This window comes from Danio rerio, chromosome 19 (genome assembly GCF_052040795.2).
Source record: "Danio rerio strain M-AB ecotype USA chromosome 19, GRCz13ab, whole genome shotgun sequence".
Classification (NCBI taxonomy): Eukaryota; Metazoa; Chordata; class Actinopteri; order Cypriniformes; family Danionidae; genus Danio; species Danio rerio.
In genome coordinates, this window is record NC_141039.2 from 33,419,588 (window position 1) to 33,441,772 (window position 22,185).

General features: G+C 39.6%; 1 long non-coding RNA gene across 4 annotated transcripts in view; it reads left to right on the forward strand.

Annotated features, from left to right (window-relative positions):
* Positions 1-22,185, forward strand: part of LOC141379126 (uncharacterized) — a 113,766-nt gene that overhangs the window by 36,158 nt on the left and 55,423 nt on the right. For 3 of the 4 annotated variants that reach the window (XR_015516926.2, XR_015516929.2, XR_015516923.2), the window contains one exon: positions 1,545-1,598. The exons of the other annotated variant lie outside the window; for it this stretch is intronic. This is a non-coding gene — a long non-coding RNA (uncharacterized LOC141379126). The remainder of the gene's footprint in view (positions 1-1,544; positions 1,599-22,185) is intronic. 4 annotated transcript variants of the gene reach the window in all.

Consider the following 22,185-nt stretch of genomic DNA (forward strand, 5'->3'; position numbering starts at 1 on the left):
GTATTCTAGTTGGTCAAAGGCATGTCAGATGAATCAATGCCTAATTTTAAAGTGTTTTCAAGTGTGTAAAGACATACAAATACCAAGAGTAATGTTAACTATTGCCTTTTTTGTAGTATTGTGTTCTTTTCTCAGCCTCAACAATATCACTGTAGTCTCTCAACGCTGATTTTAGTTTGAAAGCCCTTTGCCACTTCACACTAATTCTATGGAAAAAGCATGAACATGCTGTCTAACATAATCTTTTGTGTTTCAGATAAGATGAGTAATGATGATGAGTAAATGATAAAATAATTAATGTTCCTTTAAATGCCAAATATGAAAAAAATCAGCTGACATTAAAGTTCTCGGTGACTAATATGCCATAACATTAAAGCATGTTGGATAACACTGTTTTGTAATCTTTCTGCATTTCATTACCGCTGCTCACTACCCCGTTTATCTGTGATTTTTTTTGATTGGAGGTAATTATCTAAATGCCGAGCGCTTAAATTGTTTAAGCCAATTATGCGTGAGCAACAGCGTGAGCTCTTCATCACACACTTCATTCCTCCTCTGGCAGAAGGCCACAGCAGATACACTCGCATACAGAGGATGAGATCATGGTTAAGTCTGTCAGTCGGCACCATTCCAAAAACAGATATCAATTCGGTTACATGTAGTGTTGGATTTCAGGATTCGTCCATTCTCCATCTTTCTCCTTCCATGCCCTCAATTTGGCACAACAGAAATTTCCTTGGAGGGATTTTGGTAAACACACCGCAACCCAGTTAGTATGCAGCTCCACGAAACCTTCTCGACTCACGCTGTTTGATATCAAACATTCTGTGTCTCAGTAGAAACACTTCGTCTTTACACAGAGTTGACACACATAGTGAGAGAAGTTAGAAACTCAACTTTAGTTTTATTTTAGTTATAGTTTCAAGATTAAAATGTCTGCTCTGCAATATGTACGCTCTACTACTGTCTAAGATGGAGTGTTTTTAATCATAACTATTGCTTTGATGAGCCAGATCAAATTATTTATTTGATTTGAACTTATTTTTAGCAGCTGAATGACTGTTATTGATGCAGTATGCAGCTTACCTAATGTATCATGGGGTGGATGTGTGCGTGAAGCCTGTATCAGGTATCTGGGTTTACAGCACAGGGCAGAGCACTTGCTGTCATTGCTATTAATAGCCCAATGAGAGGGAGAGAGAGAGAGAGATATTCATAAGCATTCTTACCAGAGATACAGTAGGAGCTTCTCTCTGTGAAACTGCTGACAGGACAGGAACAAGGCGCGACACAGAAAAGCCATGACCCACTTATTGAATGTGTTTTAATACCAGACGTTATGAAGATAAATGTCCTTTAGCGACTATGATTTACCTATAAAAACATACCACCATTTGTTTAGCAGATGCTATTTGTTGCCATATATGTGGAGTTTAGTAGAGCACCGACCCTAAAAGCAATAATTCACATAAATATGCTAATTTGCTATTAATGTATTCACCCTCAGGCTGCCCAAGATACAGGTAATATTTCTTCTTTTGCAGGAAGATGTTAAAGAAGATTTGATACTGTGGTCCTTGGTGGTTCTTAAAAGGAAGGTCAGTGGTTACAAATGCTTTGAGAGTCATAAATAAATACAGGCAAAACCAAATAAAGCAATTACTGTTTTTGTAAGTGAAGCAAACTGACACGAAGCTATGTCTGTGTACAAAGCCAAGTATTACTTTTAACATTATCATCAACTATAATCTGCAGTTTCAGGCAAAAAAGTAAAGAGGGCTATCTGCTTTGAAAGTGAATCATTCTTTCCAAAGCAATCATTCATTCATTTTATTTTGAATATCGGATGAGCCGCCTGAAACCAAATTTACAGGCTATTTAATCAGTGTGTTTGACAGTCACTGCTTGAAATGCATCATAGGGGTGTTTATTTTCCTATAATACACCAACTCTTTTAGTGTTCCAGTTACTCCAACACAGACTGAACTGGAATCTATCAAATTCATTTCCGCCACTGTGTTTTTAAAGGTATTTGTGACTTTTTATCTCACGATTCTGACTTTTTTTCTTCAAAATTGTGAATTTATATATTTTTTTATTCTTAGATTTATGTTACCTTAGATTGCATTTACTAGTTAAGGCAGGATTTGCAAGCTACCTGGGTGTAAATAAGCAGAATTAGGCAGAAAGCTCTGGTGACTGTAGAGGCCATTTGAGTACAGTGAACTCATTGTCATGTTTAAGAAACCAGTCTGAGATGATTCACACTTTATGGCGTAGCATGTTATCTACCTGAAAGTAGCCATCAGAAGATTGGTACACTGTGGTCATAAAGGGATGGACATGGTCAGCAGCAATACTCAGGTAGGCTGTGGCGTTGACACGATGCTCAATTGGTACTAATGGGCAAAGAGTGTGGCAAGAAAATACCCCCCACACCATTACATCATCAGCACCAGCCTGAACCATTGATACAAGGCAGGATGGATCCATGTTGTTGATGCCAAATTCTGACCCTACCATTAAAAAATGTCACAGCAGAAATCAAGACTCCTTAGACCAGGCAACATTTTTCCAATCTTCTTTTGTTTAATTTTGGTGAGCCTGTGCAAATTGTAGCCTTAGTTTCATGTTCTTAGCTCAAAGGATCGGCACCCGCTTTGGTCTTTTGCTGCTGTAGCCTATCTGCCTCAAGGTTTGATGTGTTGTGCATTCAGAGATGCTCTGCTGCATTTCTCGGTTGTAACGAGTGGTTATTTTTGTTACTGTTGCCTTTCTATCAGCTTGAACCAGTCTGGCCATTCTCCTCTGACCTCATGCATCATTATGCCACTGGATAATTGAACTTTTTCAGATCATTCTCTCTAAACCCTAGAGATTATTGTGCATAAAAATCCCAGTGGATCAGCAGTTTCTGAAGTACTCAGACCAGCCCGTCTGACACCAACAACCATGCCACGTTCAAAGTCACTTCAATCATCTTTCTACCCCATCCTGATGCTCGGTTTGAACTACAGCAGACTGTCTTGGCCATGTCTACATGCCTAAATGCATTGAGTTGCTGCCATGTGATTGGCTGATTAGAAATTTGAGATAACTAGCAGTGTACCTTATATTGTGGCTGCCTAGTGTATGTTGCGTTATGAATATAATTACACCATATGACTTGAATATCTCTGTTTGGAAAACAATGTTAAGATAGATTGGGATGATTCTGTAGGGGAGTGCATCTGCTTAATGTCTAATAAACAAATTAAAAGCATGGATAAATACAATAGGTGGCGCAGTGGCGCTGTCGCCTCACAGCAAGAAGGTCGCTGGTTCGAGCCTCGGCTATTTCAGTTGGTGTTTCTGTGTGGAGTTTGCATGTTCTCCCCGCGTTCGCGTGGGTTTCCTCCGGGTGCTCTGGTTTCCCCCACAAGTCCAAAAACATGTGGTATAGGTGAATTGGGTTAGCTAAAATTGCCCATAGTGTATGAGTGTGAATGATGTTTTCCAAAGATGGGTTGCAGCTGAAAAGGCATCCGCTGCGTAAAACATATGCTGGATAAGTTGGCAGGTCATTCCGCTTTGGTGACCCCGGAGTAATAAAGGGACTAAGCTGAAAAGAAAATTAATGAATGAATGAATAAATACAATAAAGAAAAATAAACAATTTAAACAAACAGTGTGTTATCATTTTCTGTGTCTAATAGTATTCAGGTACAGTAAATTAATAATAAATATAAAAACAATTCATTAAAACTATTCGTTATTTAAGTTACTTATGGTACAATTTATTATGGCTGAATGTTTTTAAAATCCTCAAAAACACATGCAAATGATACTTTATAATCAACATTGCAAATCCTGCGATGTGACTATTGTCAATGATCACATTGCAGTATCAATGCTGAAACAATATATTTTGCTGCTCTAAAGTTCATCAGCCAATCAGAATCAAGCATAAAACAGCCTTGTAGTATGATTGCTTAAAGGGATAGTTCACCCAAAATGAACATTACTTTACACTTACCATACACTTATTCTCCCCATGTGGTTTTAAAGTTTATCAACAAAAAACGAAACTCATACAGGTTTTAAACAAGTATGTTTGAGTAAATGATGGCAGAATTTTTGTTTATGTCTTTAATGTTACATAAGTGTGTGATTGCCTGAACTAGTGAATCGTTTTTTGAACCAGAAACTATTTGCGAGAACCACACAAAAATAAAGAAAAGTAGACTGCTTTATTTGTCCAAAGCTGTGTGTTATTTGTGCTAATGTTATGAAAAATGTTCAGTTTCTAGCTCTTATTATACTTCATAATATTTCAGTGTATCATCAGAACTTGATTTTATTAATTTTGTTTTGGCTGTAAATGTTTTTTAAACACTCTCATCATGCTAGAAGCAGTTTATTCATCAAAGACCAAAATTTTAGCTAATAATCTTTATGGTATAATGACTTACAGAATGCAATGCAAAAAGGTAATGATCACTTTAAGATCACTTTAAGAGTCAAAAACAGGACAAACTAAAAATGAATTCTTCAAAAAGAAATAAATAAATTCCAAAACCATGACTCTACATTTGTACAAAGGTCTAGTAGCCTCTGTCTATAGAGATTAATCTCATTTGTACCCTGTCTGTGTTTTCCGAGTAACCTTCACAAAAGACAGTGCAGTGTGTCTGTCTTTCAGGCGTTCACTGCTCTGACATGTCTATTATATCTGCGCATATGACACACACACACATTCGTCCACATGTGCGCACACTCACGAACATCATCTCAACCAGCTGCAGACACACACTCAATCTGACAGCTGAGCAGCACAACACCATCAGACACACACACACACACACACACACCCATACAGAGGAGAAATCCCCATGCATCCATCTCAAAAACATCTTAAAAACAGACACTTCATATTTACATGTCACCTGCTGAGCCAGGTTGAACTGAAGGACAGAAATTGTTTTATAACTGCGTAAGTGTCACTAGGGCAGGTTTGTCGTCTCTTATACACGCACAGACACACACACACATAAGCAAGTCGTTGGAAATGGCAGACTGGAGCTGGGCCTCCTTTGATTCTGGATGGTTGTGTAACATGAATGCGCCTGCAGGGCTTTTCTGTCCGTCTGCATATGGGTGCATCGTCTTCTTTCACAAAAAAATTGGAAGTGAAAGTAGAAGTTTAGTGCCTGTGAGAGGGGGCATTTGGGGTAAAAGAGGACTTGGGCATGTTAGACTGCAGTATTTTGTACAAGTTTCAAGTATGTTGGCCTTATGCTCATACTACAAGTGAAATTATTTTAAAATACCGTGGATTAGATGTGATTTTTAAATGTTTTCATCAATCATATCACAAGTATACATGCTCAAAGGGGTCTAGCTTGTTCTAACTCAGTAATTGAAAACATGTTGCTTTATTTGTTGTTCTAGTCACATGTGTTGAAACAGCTACTAAAGACCACCCTTTTCTGCCTGCTGATGTCATTCTGAAATATTATGGGATGGGCTGTTAAAGCACACTTGCCAGATGGGATTTAAACTTTGCCATCTGAAATCATAAATTTGATTTGAGGCCAAAAAAACTGCACATTGCTCACTTTCCAGTCAGATTTGCACACAAACTTGTGCTCAGAGCAGAAATTAAAGTGCTGCTCTCTGCACCAATCAAATCAGAAAAAGTCCATACAGAGATCAGGAGACCAGTCAAAAAGGGACAAAAGACATAAAAACTCTAATAAAAGGAGAGATATCAATGAGGCAGTAACAACACACTTTATGTACTAAATAATACTTTTAAGGTACCAATATAGACCCTTTAGGTAAAAACAAGTACCTTTGGAAAAGGTACCACCCTTTATTCACCTTGATTTCTGAGAGGTTGTAAATGGGAACATGTCATCCTCATCTGTTTGTGGTTTTATCCACCGATAATGATACTGAAAATTGTATTTTTTGTATCTTAAAACCATGTCTTAAGTCCATATAGTAAACAAATGCAAAGATTACTCTGTATGTTTTACAAAAAAAATACTATTTCCGTATTCACTAATTCTAAATTTCAGTGTGCTGACCATTTCTTTATTCTTTATTTATTTCTGTTTTTATTATTCATTACATTCTGCAACATTTTCTGAGTGAAAATTTTTTTCTATGCTATTTTTAATGTAAAGGTATTGTGAGTTCTTATGACAATACAACGTATATTTTTAAAGTGAACTAGGTAAATTAATCTTTTTAGTTACCTCAGCTTAATTTTTCTAGTTGCCCTAACTGAGATTGTCTTGTTTTTATAACCAATTTCTTTCTCTAATTTACTCAACTTAATTTGTCTTGTTCTTAAAACCAATGTTTTTTCTAGTTTCCCCAACTTAGTTTTTATGATGCACCAACTTATTTTTTTTCTAGTTACCTTCAACCTTTCTAATTCTTATAACTTTTACTAGCTTCCCCAACTTAATAATCCTAGCTTCCCTGACATTTTAGTTCATCCAATATTTATAGTTACTTTAACCTATTTTTTTTCTAGTTGCCCCTATTTTTTTTTTTTAAATTTAAAACTATTTTCTAGTTACTGCAACTTTATTTTTTTAGTTAATGTATCTGACTTTTCTTAGTTCTCATAATTAATTTTTTTCTAGTTTAGCCAACTTGACTTTTCTACTCTACCTGACAAAAGTCTTAGAGTAATAGAGGCCTTTGCCTTTCATTTAAGCCCCTTCTGATACCAAATGATCAACTAGAAGTCAAGTTTTTATTTTTTGTTCCCAAAACTTGGATAGACGACAAGACTTTTGTTGTGTAGTTTAGTTTTCCAGAAGTTTGTGTAGTGCTGAACCCGAGTCATTGTTCATTATTTGTTCATGTTAACTAATGTATCACCTATATTACTACATTTTAAAGTTTACATTATAAAGATTGCTGAAGATATAAAGATTTCAAATATTGCTGAAAAAATATTAGACAATTTTCTGGATATACTCTTAATTTATACAACTAACACAATACAACTTAACTAATACAACCGTACACATAACTTATATGTAAAGTGTTACCATTTCATCACTCATGCACTTTAATGCACTTTCTCATATACAGTTTATGACTTTCTGTTTCTTCACACTGTTTCCTGCTTGTTTTTCTCTCAGACAATATCGATGTTGTGTGTGTGTGTGTGTGTGTATGTGCACAGAGGGATAATGTTTCCTCTGGCTGCTGGGCTTCCTGTCTCCTCCACGTCTCTTCCTTCCATTCAGCGGGCTGCTCTTCCCCTCACCTGACAGACTATTGTGTCCCAACAGCAGTTAAAAGACTTAAAACATGCTAATGCCTAACATAAACATAAACAGATAAACACACCCAAACACTATGATACTACTGCCTCTTTATTTGTGTTGCTAATAATATATTGAGTGTAGTTGTTTGGAGAAATTCCCAGTGTTGGACTGAATCCTTTGTTTACTTTCAGCAGTCACAGGTTTTAGAGGATATTCTCTTTACTCATTCCACTGGCAATAGAATTATGGGTTCATGTTGTGCCTCCTAGATAAACCTAGTATTTTTCAAAAACATTAATGAAACAGTTTTAAATAATAACACTAATTATTTCAAGCTATTTCTAAAAAATGTGGACATTTTGGTTGTGTCCTACCCAATAGGTACTGCATTTGAATTAAAATTTACTACTTGACCCTTAGAAAAGTATGTTCTATCAAAGTCCCTTTAAGGCAAGTCATTTTACTCGCCGGTCATCTTTGAACACCTCTCGAGCAGTAAGTTCAGGCATTCTGTCTTAATGGGGAAATATCAAAATCTTCAAAACTGTTTGCCAAGCTTATGACTACGTTACATATTTGAATTCACCAATAAAAATAACAGCTGTCTCATAAGTTTTGTTTTTTAAACATCTGAATTAAATAAAATCAGCATTTTTTAGGTTGCTAATGCGCATGCGCACTCGAAAGGAACGAGATCACGACACCAACCTTATTTATGGCTGTGAAACACATTATCATCCTCTGAATTAAGGCTGGGTCTGATCGCGCTGCTCTTTTTGAGTAATTTACAACTTGTTTTTGATGGAGAATCTCCTCCAGAAATGACAAAGACTTTTGTTTACAAGTTTGGGGGTGTTTAAGTAGTTGCTGTCATGTGATGTGCGTTTGTTTTCCTCCAAACTGCTGTAAAAGCACACATCTGGTTCAAGCTTCTGGCTTGGAGAAATGTCAGTCTATATCAATCGATGATTGGCTCCTGTAGTAGGCAGGGCTTCATTCGCCATATTGACCGTTACACTTTCCCCCATTCAAAACTATCCGCTTGTTAAGTGTGACGTCATGCTAAGCGGCTTCCGGGTCCTAGCGCTCTATTTAACTGTATGGGGAGACTCATGAAATGGTAATTATAAATGTTTACAAAGTGATTTAATACTTTTGAAAATCACAATCGCAATATATATCTCCTTGCCTAATATCCGATGGCCAGAAAGGGATTTCTTTTTTTTATAAATTGTTACAATTTTGGTATTTGTGATGCAGCAAGCCCAGAGATTGTTGTGTACATGAAGACATTATATAAAATTAACTTCAATGTGTGATATGAATTAAAAGTGATCATAAACAAATAATTTCTCAACCCAAATGAGTGGCGGCTTGGACCCGGAAACAGTATTACATACGTCACCAACACGTCATCACTTAACAAGCGGATATGACATTTCTTATGTATTCTCTAGTCTTTGGTTCTATACAGTATAAATGTGAGCAGTATGAATGGAACCCGGACGAAATACATCCCCATTTTGTCACGATCATGTGGCCTACCCGCGTAAGTTGCAGCACTTTACTCCCATTCATATTGTTTTTAGCAGACTATATATGGAAATATGCGATTTCGGACGCAGCCAGTGTGTTGAAAATATTAAATTAAAGACTCTCACTATACCTATTTTTTTCCCTGTCTCTGCCTCCTGAATCTTACATTTGGCTTCAATTATCATTAAATAATTAAATTCAATTTTCATGTCATTTACTCCACTAAGTTAAATAAACATTTGCATAAAACATGCATTTTTTGTATTGTTTGTAATCTCAGTTATAAAAAAACACATTTTGTTTCTGTCTCATCATTTGTTCATCCTTTAAAAGTATGATCAAAGCCATGGTAAATGAAAACTCAAACGTACTAACCTGACAGATGAGAACAAACATGATTGGTTCTCATGTCAAGTAAGCATGTCTGTGCTTATTTTCTTTATATGTATGCTTAATGGTGAATGTTAATACATGAATAAAGTTAATTAAATTCATACAATTACCTTAACTTCATGAACATTTTAAAGTAAAGTAGTTTTTTTTGGATTCTGATTTGATGAACAAAAAAAATATGAAATAATTTAATAATATATGAATTTGTTTTCCAAAGGGGAATGAAAGCTTGGGTAAAAGATGGCAGACTATTTATTTGATGTATTTTGTATTGTGCTTTGTACAAAAGCATTTACCATGTTTGCTGAAATACAGAAAAAACACACGGTTGCTTATATGATAAAATGTACATTTCTATACATACCAGAAATCAGTCAGGGAGTTGCCGGTATTTCAAGTGTCCTTTTCACATCAGCTGCAGTGGACGATGCCTAAGACACAGTTACAGTGGTGGAGGGCAAAATACATGAGGACAAAATAAACTAACAATAATGTATTGTATGCATTACATTTTTAAAATTCTATTTCAGTGGTTAAGACAATAATACCATTATCGAAAATGATAACCATTTAAATAAAACAATCAGCCCTTGAGTCTCGAGTTTATATATTGTGCTTGATTAAACTCACCTTCAGACATCCAACTCCACTCTATGATGCAGTGTGCATGTTCACGGTATCAGCACTAAAACAGATGTAAAACAGCATAACATTTTCATTAGCCAACTGTACTCTGCAAAGTAACATTACAATACAAACATGCTACAATAATATTGGAAAGCACAGCGTTAGCGAAATAACATTTTATCAAAGCCTACATTGAAGGCATATTAAGTAGCTATTAAAAGCTAAAGCTACAATTAGCAACGAGATCACTGTCATTTCACAGTGCTACATAGAATCAATCCAATCAAATCCAGGTGCACTCTGCGATGCAGTTTGCACATTGACGGATTCAGCACTAAAATCAATCTAAAACATTGTTTCATCATAATGCTATAATATCAGCAAACAGTTAGCCTATGTGCAATCGCAGAAGTGCATTTTGTGTTAAAGAAACATGCTGCACTCACCGGTTAAGACAGATGAAAATGTTTACAGAATACTGGTAATCACTGTTTTGTTGCCTTAGTGTAATAAATATGGTAAAGTAATGTTAAATTTTGTCTATGTCATTTTATAAACTGTAAAATAACAGCAACACTATGCTTTTGAAAATAACAGGAATACTCTTAAAATTATGATGTAAATTAACAGCAATTTTTAACAGTGTAGATTAATTATTTAAAAAAATGTATTATGACATTTCAGTGAATTTCTCATTTGTTGTTTTTAAACAATAGTTTGAGGTAAACACTAGATATCACATGCCATGTGATATCTGGTTTAGAATCTTGAGCTAAAACAAAAAATGGTGAAATAAATGTCAACTCCGTTATTGTGAACTCTGTTAATGGTTTAAAATGAGTTAAACATCAATCAGTACCAGAACCAAATGTTCCCCATCACATTTAATGATTGATTTTGTTCATTTTAAATTATTTATGTTAGTCTCAAATGTAAAGGAATATTTACATTCCTCGACAATTTTAGCTGGTATTTTATACATTTATTTACTTTGTTTGCTGGTTTACCTTCGGTAGTCATATTACATTTTAGTAAACCTTATCCTTGAATCATTTCACTAGCACTGTTTTTATCAATATCATTAATCAGTTGATTGATTTGTTGGTAATATATACAGTTTTTGATATTTTTGTTAATTGTTTATTTATTTAACATCTTTAGCAAACATTTTAGGCAAACATTTTAATGAAAAATTGATCAGTCTATCTATATAGCATTAGTTTTTAATGAGCCCTGTTTATTAAAGTGATAGATTTAAGGGCATTGTCTTTGATTATGTGACAAAATGCATTAATAAAAACCTTTCATCATTATCTAACCATTACATTCTCAAAGCTCCATTTTTATTAAAAGAAATTTAAAAACTAAAAGATTCAAAGCTAGTGGAGACCTCAAAGTCTCTTTCACACTGCAGAGATGATTTTATATTCATAGATTCTAGCTGAAAACAGATGGGAAAAGGTCTTAATCCTGGACAGTGGGTTACTAATGAAAAACACTGCCACTTAGTCTTTGTTTTTCTTCCTATACTCACACAGCTAACACACACACACACACACACACACACACACACACACACACACACACACACACACACACACATACTGACACCTCTGATAATTCAGCACTTCACAAGTCAAAGGTCAAACAAGGGACAGGATAACTAGGACACAAGAGCTTCTGCTGTCATCTCGATTTGAACTAATGTCATCAAACCTGATGGAAGACCCCTTCATTTATGATGATGACGACTTTTTTCAGACCCATCAATATCATTTCCGTTTTAAAATGCTGTAAACGATCAATATAAAAGAAACATTCATATTTACTCAAAATTTTATAAAAAATGTAAGAATTTACTCTAGGCACAGTTGTCTTGAACGTGCCCAGACGTGATCAACCCAAGCTCATTCCGGAAACGTAGCCCCGCGTACGTTTCTGGAGACCGTGATTTACATGGCCGGAGGTACGTAAGGGCGCGTTTAGATTTTTTCGAGCGAACGCTGCGGGGCGGTGTGGCGCCGCTCCGCTCCTCCTCTTCGCGCTCGCCGGCCGACGGCTCGCCTCCGAGTGGAGGGCTTTCCCGATGCAACCAGTTTGACCGCTTAGCTCACAGCGTTGCGTCGGCGGAGCGAAGGCCCCGGAGGAGGAGGAGCCGGCTGTGGGGACGACGACCGGGATCGAGTCCGGGGAACGGCGGTTCCGGAAATCAGGTAAGACGAAAAACGGAATCAGAAAAATAAGGGCGAGAACGCGGCGGGATCCGAAAACGCGTTTTTTTTTTCCTGGATGGCTTTTGCGAACCGTCGCTCGGGTTTAGGGAAGGAGGAGGAAGAGGAGGGCGGCCGAGTCGGCCGGTCCGGCGGCTTTTCGCGCGAGAACGGCGCGGACGCGAACGGCGCGTGCTCCCGAGAGGCGCCCGAGACGCGAAAAAGCGCGCACAGCGGCCTCTTGCGTATCCACGAAAACAAAAAACGCTCGAATACGTACCTCCCAGGACGTAAATCGCGGTCCGCAGAAACGTCCGCGAGGCTACGTTTCCACAATGAGCCCGGGTTGGACGTGATTGTCCCCCCTCCGCCTTTCGTGCCTGAGCACTATTATGTCATTGATGATGCGACTGTTCAGTTTAACAGAAGAGAAGCGCTTTCTCTCTCTCTCTCTCTCTCCATACAATGGATATTGCTTTAGTTTAGTTGATTTGTATTATTTAAAGTTGTTTTTTTTGCAGTGACATGCAGTCAAATATTTTGCTGAACAGATCCACCACTTTTGTCCTCGTGCTGCAGTTATTAGGAGGTTTGCTGAAGGTGGCATCTGATGCACAGCGAGGGGTTTGTATTTTAATAAACTATGACAGTTTATGTTCTTTGAAAAGTAAGAATAATAAATAAATCCATGTGAAATAGTCCCTTAAAAGGGACCTCTGGTCTTCAGTTTCGTGCTCAGGCGCACTTTGCACTTACACTACAAGTGTACTGCGCCAAAACCCAACCGAAACATGCTCTGGCACATCTCTTTCAACTGGGCCAGGGCTGGCCAACTGAACTACGCCTGGACACAATTCGGAGCACTCTCACTTGTCAAACGAACTGTGAAACATGCCTGAGCACAGTTTGGATAGCTTAGTGTGACACCCTAAGTTTTCCGTATAAATAATTATGTAACAAATTATGAACATATTATTACTTACATTTTTTAACTGGTGCACAGCAAAATCCTCTGGGTAAAATGTACTCCGTTCAGAGAGTATTTAGTCCCTCTCTAAAGCAAACAGGTTGGTAGTAGGTAGGGCTGCTGTTTTTGGAGTTGCATATTGATTGAGCTGATCCTCTGCTGAGATTTTAAGAGATTCAATGTATTATACACTGTAAAACCCAAAAAGTTAAGGTAACTCAAACCATTTAAGGAAATCGATTGCAACAAACCCTTTATGTTAAAAAACAAATCTTATTGAGTACTGTGAACTTAATCCATTTGAGTAAATGAAGCAATTTGAGCTCAGTAAAACCTAATAAGCTAAGGCTACTCAAACCATTTAAGGAAACCAATTGCTACAAACCGTTTGAATAAAACAAAAATCGGACTGAACTGAAATGAATCTAAACTGAGTACATTTTTGAGGGTTTTGCTGTGCTGAGATAAACAATCATAACAATGAAAGCACAATTCATATTTAAATATAAATAAATAAATTAGAAATTAATTAAGAAATAAGAAACATTTTACAACATTAAAGCAATTTTACAACATTAAAGCAAAGGAAAATTAACTTTGGAGGTTTTATTTCACTACAAAAAAAAAAAAACAGAAATAAGAATAAGGTTCAATTTCTTCCTATTTATATATTACATATTACATGTGTGTGTGTGTGTGTGTGTGTGTATAATAAAAATATAAAAAAATTGAAATCATTCTATTTCTATCTTGTTTAATTTTATTTAATGCAGTTTTTTATTTCCCATTTTATCACATATCACATATTAAAAAAGTGACTTTATATACGTGATGTTTAATTCATTAGAATTGTTTGCTTTTAACTAACTATAATGGTGCTTTTAAATGACAGCTTGTGTTACATGGAAATTTACAATTACCCATTTAGCAGCTTTGCAACATCCCTTTTAATAAGCCGACCCCCCTGAAAGTTATTTTATTATTCACACATTGTCAAAAAATATAGCTGTGTATGTGTGTCCAATTGAAGCATCTGAGCTAATGAGGTTGGGAAAGGCATTTGTCTGGGGTTCAATCTGCCACCCGGCGTGCAGGATTTCATTCTACTTCAAAAGCCGTTCACCTGATCCGTCTCGCTTTGTGCGAGAGTACAAGAAAGCTGAAATGCACCAACTTGTGTTTGATCTATAAATGGGAGACTCAGGCACGGCTGTGATAACAGATAACGTGCCACGGCCTTCTTCGTTAATTAGTTTTTTTCAGCACATTATCTTCAATCATCTTCTCCCTCCCTGCGTTTCGTCTTCTTCATCAAACAGTTGTGAAAGTAGTGATGTGAGAGACAGTAATCGTGCTGAGATTAAACGTGATGGAGTTTACAGAGTTTGATTGTTTGCATGTTGCTTCGTTTTTGCATGCAACGTGACCCAAATGGGCTTAAAAAACCTCTTTTTGAGTTTGATTGTGTACCTATTTTCTGGATGCTAAAGTATTCTTATAATTATTATTATTATTTTCGCATATAACTTTTAATGTACAGTGTATATTGTGTTTGTGATCGTAAAAGGTCTGCAAAGTTTTAAAGAATATAGTGTATAATAATTGGGGATGAGGACCTGAAATATGTTTAGGGTGAAAAGTTTGAAAAATCCAAACAGTATTTTATTATTTACAGTATGCTGTCCTGCATTCTCTTGCATCTGAATGGAAGTCAACAGAGCAAAAAGTAGTCTGAGTGCATCTCTAACACTGAAATTACCAGAATATTTTCAGGGTATTTAAACATCCAAATTTTAAATCAGCTCATTCGTGTTTGTTTTTACTTGAGGACTTGAGGTTCTGTGTAGATTTCCATGACAACAAAGGCGGAGCTTCAGAGAAGCATTTATTTAAATACCAGTTTTGGGGAAAGTTTAATCTCCCCCCTTTTTGCAGCGACGTACAACAGAATTTCACAATCTCAAACCTTAGTGTTACTGCGGCATTATTTCGAAAGGAGCATGTGATATGATTGATCGTAGCCGGTCTTTCATCTGTAATCATTAGTAAACCGGTCAGATTATTCCAAACTAACGCACCCATCTTACAGCAATTCGTAACTTTTTAATTTAGTGGCTTATTCGTATAAATTCCAGCTATCAAATTTTTATAATTTTGTTTGATTTGCTCATCACCTAGTGAAGATTGGGTTTAGAGGTGGGGTTGGGTGCCAACCCTCCTTTTTAAAATCGTACTGAAAAACTCGTAGAATTTGAATTCTAGAAATTAGCCACTAAACTGACAAAGCGTAAAATACTTATGTTTTTCCGTGAGATCAGGCTGATCCAAACTCATTATAAATAGTTGGGTTCAGATCCGGATCCGGCACTTCTGAAATCTGATCACCTCATTTTATCATCCCCTTCCTAAACCGGCCTCCTCCACGTCAGCTGTTCACTTTTATTTCCTTCCGCAACGCCCCAACCCTCTTCACTTTCGTCTGCTACAGCCACCCCCGGTCTTCACTTTTGTACGCGACACCCCCACCCCCGCCCGCTCTCCACTTTTGTGCGTGACACCTCTACATTCTTAAATAACATGCAAATGCATTAACTCGATCTGTTCCGGGACCTTAAAGTTCACAAAAAAAAACACTGTTTGAAACATACAACAAAACATTCCAGATTAACTAATAGATTTGCATTTTCATATTTAGAAAACATTTCTGAAAAATGTATGCTGAGGCATTTATTTTCAATGATTATGGGCTAGTATTTTTATACTTTTTTATGTTGTGCACTAACAGATTGACCCTCACAAAAGTCTAGAACCAACAAGCAGAGTACATCTTAATACTGACCAGAAACTGAACCTACAGTATATGAGAAAGAGAACATGACAAAATGTTTCTGGCCTTGTAGTGATTTAAACCTACTGTATAGATCTTAGAACTAAAAGTAAGAGTCACATAAAAGGGACACATTAAGCAATGTGTAGATATAACCAGCACAGCAGTAAGAAGATTGAATATTAGTGAGCAATACACGTTTTTATTTGAACTTAATGAAAGAAAAGCAGGGAGACTGTAAAATTACACTCAAATAAGCTTCCTCCGTCTTCATATTCTGAACTGTGTGGTACATCTAATTGGACAAATGGTGAAGAAGCGGGTGTCAAAATTAAAGATGAGCTCACTGATGGAGTGTGGTTGGTCTGAAGGGCCTGTGAGGGACAGAACAGGGCGATGTTTTCATCTGAAGATTAACGAGCTGCTGATTCGGAGCAGGCGTGGAAGAGCAGTCCTGCCATTAATAGCCAGTAGATGAAGGATTCCTTTTTTATGTGGGATATTTATGGAGGAGCCGAGGCGCATCCAGATCTGCTGTACCATATGCCGCTTATGCCCTTATATGTGTGTCTGTACTATAGGGGTTTCTCCAGAATACTCTGCTTCTCTAATGCTGAGAAACAATCTAAACTTTTTTCAGATTGGATCTTATGGAAATGAGTGTATATGTTTAATACAAAGTCTGTCTAGAAATAATATTTTCAGCCTTCAATCCTGAAAGAAATAAGACTTTTTGTTGTAAACATTGGAAGTTCCTTTTTTTAAATAAAAATACAAATATAGTAACATTAGAATAGTTTTATTAGTCTTTATTAAAATATCCTTATATTAATTTTAACATTTAATTAATTAGTTGTAAGTGTTTGTGTTATAAATTGAATAATCTGTTTTAATAATACTGTATCTGTTTTGTTGTATTTGAGAAAAACAATTCTTTGGAATGTATGTAAAATAGATACAGTTGACGTCAAAATAATTAACCCTCAAGTGAATTTATTTAACTCTTTTTCAAATATTTCCCAAATGGTGCAAGAATTTTTTTACAATAATACCTATAATATTTTTGTCACGTTCAAAATAAATGTTCGGGTAGATCCAATAGCGAGTGAACAAAGGAATTTATTAAACACAGTCAAACTCAAAAAGCAGGTGTAACAAAAGAGTGTGGTGCTAAGGCTAGGGGAACAGGACAGGAATCAAACAGGAAGTCAGGCACTAGCAGAAACTCCTCACGGTCCTGAACACAGACAGAAAGACACACATGAGCACACGTAACGAACTGACAATGAACATTAAACACGTAGCACTTTTATAGTCACGATGATGTATGTCAGCTGGCGAAAAATCAATCCAGCGGAGTGACGTAAGGCCACGTGACCAAAACAACACACGTGGGCCACAAAAGCAAAACAAACCCACATGATCACACAAACATTCCGGAAGAGCGCACAAACCTGCAACCGTGACATTACCCCTCTCTCAAGAGCACCTCCTGGTGCTCCCAGAAGCGCTTACCTGGCGATTGTAATCATCGATAAGAGAGTGATCCAATATGTCCCTTGCAGGGACCCAACTCCTCTCCTCCGCACCATAACCTTCCCAGTCCACCAAGTACTGAAATCCTCGCCCCCTCCGTCTTGAGTCCAGAATGCGCTTAACCGAATAAACGGTCTCCCCATCTACGAGACGCGGCGGGGGGGGGAACCGGAGTGGGCGGATTAATCGCCGTATGAAAAACGGGCTTTAATTTGGAAACATGGAACACGGGATGAATTCTCCTGTACGCTGGAGGAAGTTTGAGGCGGACTGCCACCGGACTAATGATCTTGATGACAGTGAATGGGCCAATAAATTTGGGTGCAAGTTTATTACATACGGAACGCAAGGGAATATTCTTAGTTGAAAGCCACACTTTTTGACCGACGACGTAAACGGGAGGCTTCGACCGGTGGCGATCGGCTTTAGCCTTGGTGCGCGCACCCACTTGGAGGAGGGTCTGCCTGGCCCTGTTCCAAGTGCGTCGGCACCTCTGGACAAAGGCGTGGGCGGAGGGGACCGCGACTTCGGATTCCAGACTGGGAAAAGCTGGTGGCTGGTAACCTAAACTACACTGAAAGGGAGAAAGGCCCGTAGCCGACACTGGTAATGAATTGTGTGCGTACTCCACCCATGGGAGCTGCTGACTCCAAGAGGAGGGATTCTGGGAAACCAAACAACGTAACATGCGCTCGAGATCTTGGTTTGCCCTCTCAGTTTGTCCGTTACTCTGAGGATGAAACCCAGAAGAAAGACTTACAGTCGCTCCCAATAAATGACAAAATTCTCTCCAAAATTTAGAGACAAACTGGGGCCCCCTGTCAGAAACCACGTCCGTCGGGAGGCCATGAATGCGAAAGACGTGATTAATGACAGCATCCGCTGTCTCTCTGGCTGAGGGTAATTTGGGCAGAGGAATAAAATGAGCTGCCTTCGAGAACCGGTCCACAACGGTCAAAACAGCCGTATTGCCACCAGACGGCAGGAGCCAGGTGACGAAATCTAACGAAATGTGCGACCAGGGTCTCGAAGGCACTGACAGCGGCTGAAGGAGTCCAGCAGGAGGGCGATTGGAAGTTTTAGAAACAGCACAAACGGAACAGGCCAAAACAAACTCGCGTATGTCCCGTGCCATAGCTGGCCACCAGAATCGCTGTTTAACTAAAAATAATGTACGACTCACCCCCGGATGACAAGCCACTTTGGAGGAATGTCCCCATCGAATGACGTCAGACCGAATCCCCTCCGGCACAAACAAACAACTGGGTGGGCATCCGGCCGGGGGCGTTACCCCATCCAGGGCTGTGCGGACCCTGCTCTCGATCTCCCATGTCACAGCAGAAATACAAATCCTCTGGGGAACGATGGGCTCAAGAGACGTATTGCGCTCGGAAGAATCAAAAAGACGGGATAACGCGTCGGGTTTGATGTTTTTGGAACCCGGCCGATAAGAGATGGTAAAATCGAAACGTCCGAAAAATAATGCCCACCGAGCCTGCCTGGAGCTGAGTCGTTTGGCGGACCTGATGTATTCGAGGTTCTTATGATCGGTCCAAACGATAAAGGGAACCCTCCAACCAATGACGCCACTCCTCCAAAGCGAGTTTGACAGCTAACAACTCCCTATTACCAATGTCGTAGTTTCGTTCTGCGGGAGATAATCGATGAGAGAAAAACGCGCATGGATGAATTCTGTCATCCGAGGCGGCGCGCTGGGACAGGATAGCTCCCACCCCCACCTCTGACGCGTCAACCTCCACCACAAACTTTCGGGAGGGATCAGGTGTCACTAAAATAGGAGCTGAAACAAAGCGGCTCTTCAGATTGGAGAATGCAGCCTGTGCTGCGATCGACCACCTGAAGGGAGTTTTGGAGGAGGTTAAGGACGTCAGAGGGGCGGCGAGCTGGCTGAAATTGCGAATAAAACGCCGGTAAAAATTAGCGAAGCCCAGAAATCTCTGCAGGGCCTTACGAGACTCGGGGATTGGCCAATTCACCACAGCCTGAACTTTCTCTGGATCCATGCGCACCCCCTCGACTGACACAATGTGTCCTAGAAAGGGAACAGACTGTGCATGGAACACGCATTTCTCCGCCTTGACAAAAAGCTCATTCTCTAGCAGCCGCTGAAGCACTCGCCTGACGTGCTGCACATGTTCCTGGAGAGAACGAGAAAAAATCAGAATGTCATCCAGGTAGACATAAATAAACTGATCTATCATATCTCGCAACACGTCATTTACGAGTGCTTGGAAAACCGCAGGAGCATTAGAAAGCCCAAAAGGAAGAACACAATATTCAAAATGCCCCCTGGGGGTCAAAAACGCAGTTTTCCACTCATGACCCTGCTTCATGCGAACCAAATGATATGCGTTGCGGAGATCTAATTTCGTGAAAAACGAAGCCCCTTGCAGACGCTCGAACGCTGAAGACATCAGCGGCAAAGGATACGTGTTCTTCACCGTGATGCTGTTCAGCCCTCGATAGTCAATGCAGGGTCTAAGAGACCCATCCTTCTTTTTCACGAAAAAAAACCCCGCCCCCGCCGGTGAAGAAGAGGGCCGTATGATCTTGGCCGCTAGAGAATCAGAAATATGTTTCTCCATGGCCTCCCTCTCCGGAATAGAAAGAGAGTATAACTTGCCTTTAGGCGGAGACGTACCTGGCAATAAGTCTATTGCACAGTCATAGGGACGATGAGGAGGCAGAGAAGCAGCTCGAGACTTACTGAACACTCTCTTCAGGTCGAGGTACTCACTGGGCACATTTGACAGGTCCATGCGCTCCTCCTGAAACACAGAACAAGAAACAGCAGAACGAGCAGACGAAAGACAAGACTGATGACAGTTCTCACTCCACGAAAGTATGGCATTAAGACCCCAGTTAATATGAGGCTTATGAAGAATTAACCAAGGATGACCTAAAACCACCGGTGTGTTAGAACAGTCTGTTAAAAAAAATGAAATGTGTTCAACATGATTTCCAGATGTGATCAGCTTTATGGGTTTAGTGGAGTGAGTGATAGTGGGAAGGGAAAGTCCGCTGAGTGCGCGTACTGCAATGGGTTGTGACAGTGCAATAACCGGAAGTTTAAAACTGAAAGCGAAACTAGAGTCAATGAAGTTTCCCTCCGCCCCGGAATCGACGAGCGCCTGTGTGTCTTGAGTTCCGGAACCCCATGATAAGGAGACGGGCAGTATTGTGGCAGACATAGAGGATTTGTCCAAATTAATTTCACCCATCAGTAACCTCTTACCTACTGATGGGTGTTGACTTTTACGGGACAGGAAGCCACCCGATGCCCCGCCCCACCGCAGTAAAGACAGAGTCCCTCCGTTCTTCGCCGGCGCTTCTCCTCTACGGACAAGCGGGATCTGCCCAACTGCATAGGTTCCGGGTCAACGCTCCCAACTTCCGGTGCCATCGGCGAGACCGGCGAGTCAGGGACAGGATCCGGAAACCTGTTTTGCCGCATGCGACTCTCACGGCGAAGCAGTCTGGAGTCCACCCGGATGGCCAAATCCACTAGCTCGTCGAGGGTCTTGGGAAGATCTAGGGAGTAGATCTCGTCCTGAAGACGATCCGAAAGGCCATGAAGGAACATGTCCCATTGAGCCTCCGCGTTCCAGCCGGATTCAGCAGCCAAAGTGCGGAACTCAATGGAATAGTCCGCCACGCTCCGATTTCCCTGGCGGAGCTCAGCGAGGACTCTAGCGGCCTCTCTCCCAGAGGCGGCCCGATCAAAGACCTTTTTTAGTTCCTTTGAGAACAGGTCGAACGAAGAACAACAGGGTAATTTCTTCTCCCATGCTGTGGTTCCCCATTGAGCCGCCCTTCCTGAAAGGAGGGTGATGACGAACGCCACTTTGGACTGCTCTGAGGAAAACAAAGATGGCTGCAGGGAGAAGTACAGGGAGCATTTGGATAAGAAGGACCGGCATAAGTGAGGCTCCCCAGCATAGCAGGTCGGCGGAGGAAGGCGAGGCTCAACTGAGCGACCAACGCCCACGTTAGCACTGGCAGCCACCGGCGCAGGTATCACCTCCGGAGCTGGTGCAGGCTCCCCTTGTGTTGTTCCGGAAATCAGCTGTTGGACCTGAGTAGTCAGTAATGACACCTGACCAACCAAGGCCTGGATAGCCTGTGCAGTCGTGGCTAAAGCCTCGTCCTGGCGATCAATCCTGGCGTTGCTAGCAGTAAGGAACTCCGATATCTGTGAAGTACTCGCTGGATCCATGGTAAAGGTCAGTTCGTTTTGTCACGTTCAAAATAAATGTTCGGGTAGATCCAATAGCGAGTGAACAAAGGAATTTATTAAACACAGTCAAACTCAAAAAGCAGGTGTAACAAAAGAGTGTGGTGCTAAGGCTAGGGGAACAGGACAGGAATCAAACAGGAAGTCAGGCACTAGCAGAAACTCCTCACGGTCCTGAACACAGACAGAAAGACACACATGAGCACACGTAACGAACTGACAATGAACATTAAACACGTAGCACTTATATAGTCACGATGATGTATGTCAGCTGGCGAAAAATCAATCCAGCGGAGTGACGTAAGGCCACGTGACCAAAACAACACACGTGGGCCACAAAAGCAAAACAAACCCACATGATCACACAAACATTCCGGAAGAGCGCACAAACCTGCAACCGTGACAATTTTTTCTTCTTGCAATATTATATTTATTTGTTTATTATAATTATTGTTAAAATTGTAAATATTTGTTTTATTTCGGCTGGAATAAAAGCAGTTTGATTTATTTTTTATTTTTTTGTAAACATTTTAAGGTCAATGTTATTAGACCCCTTAAGC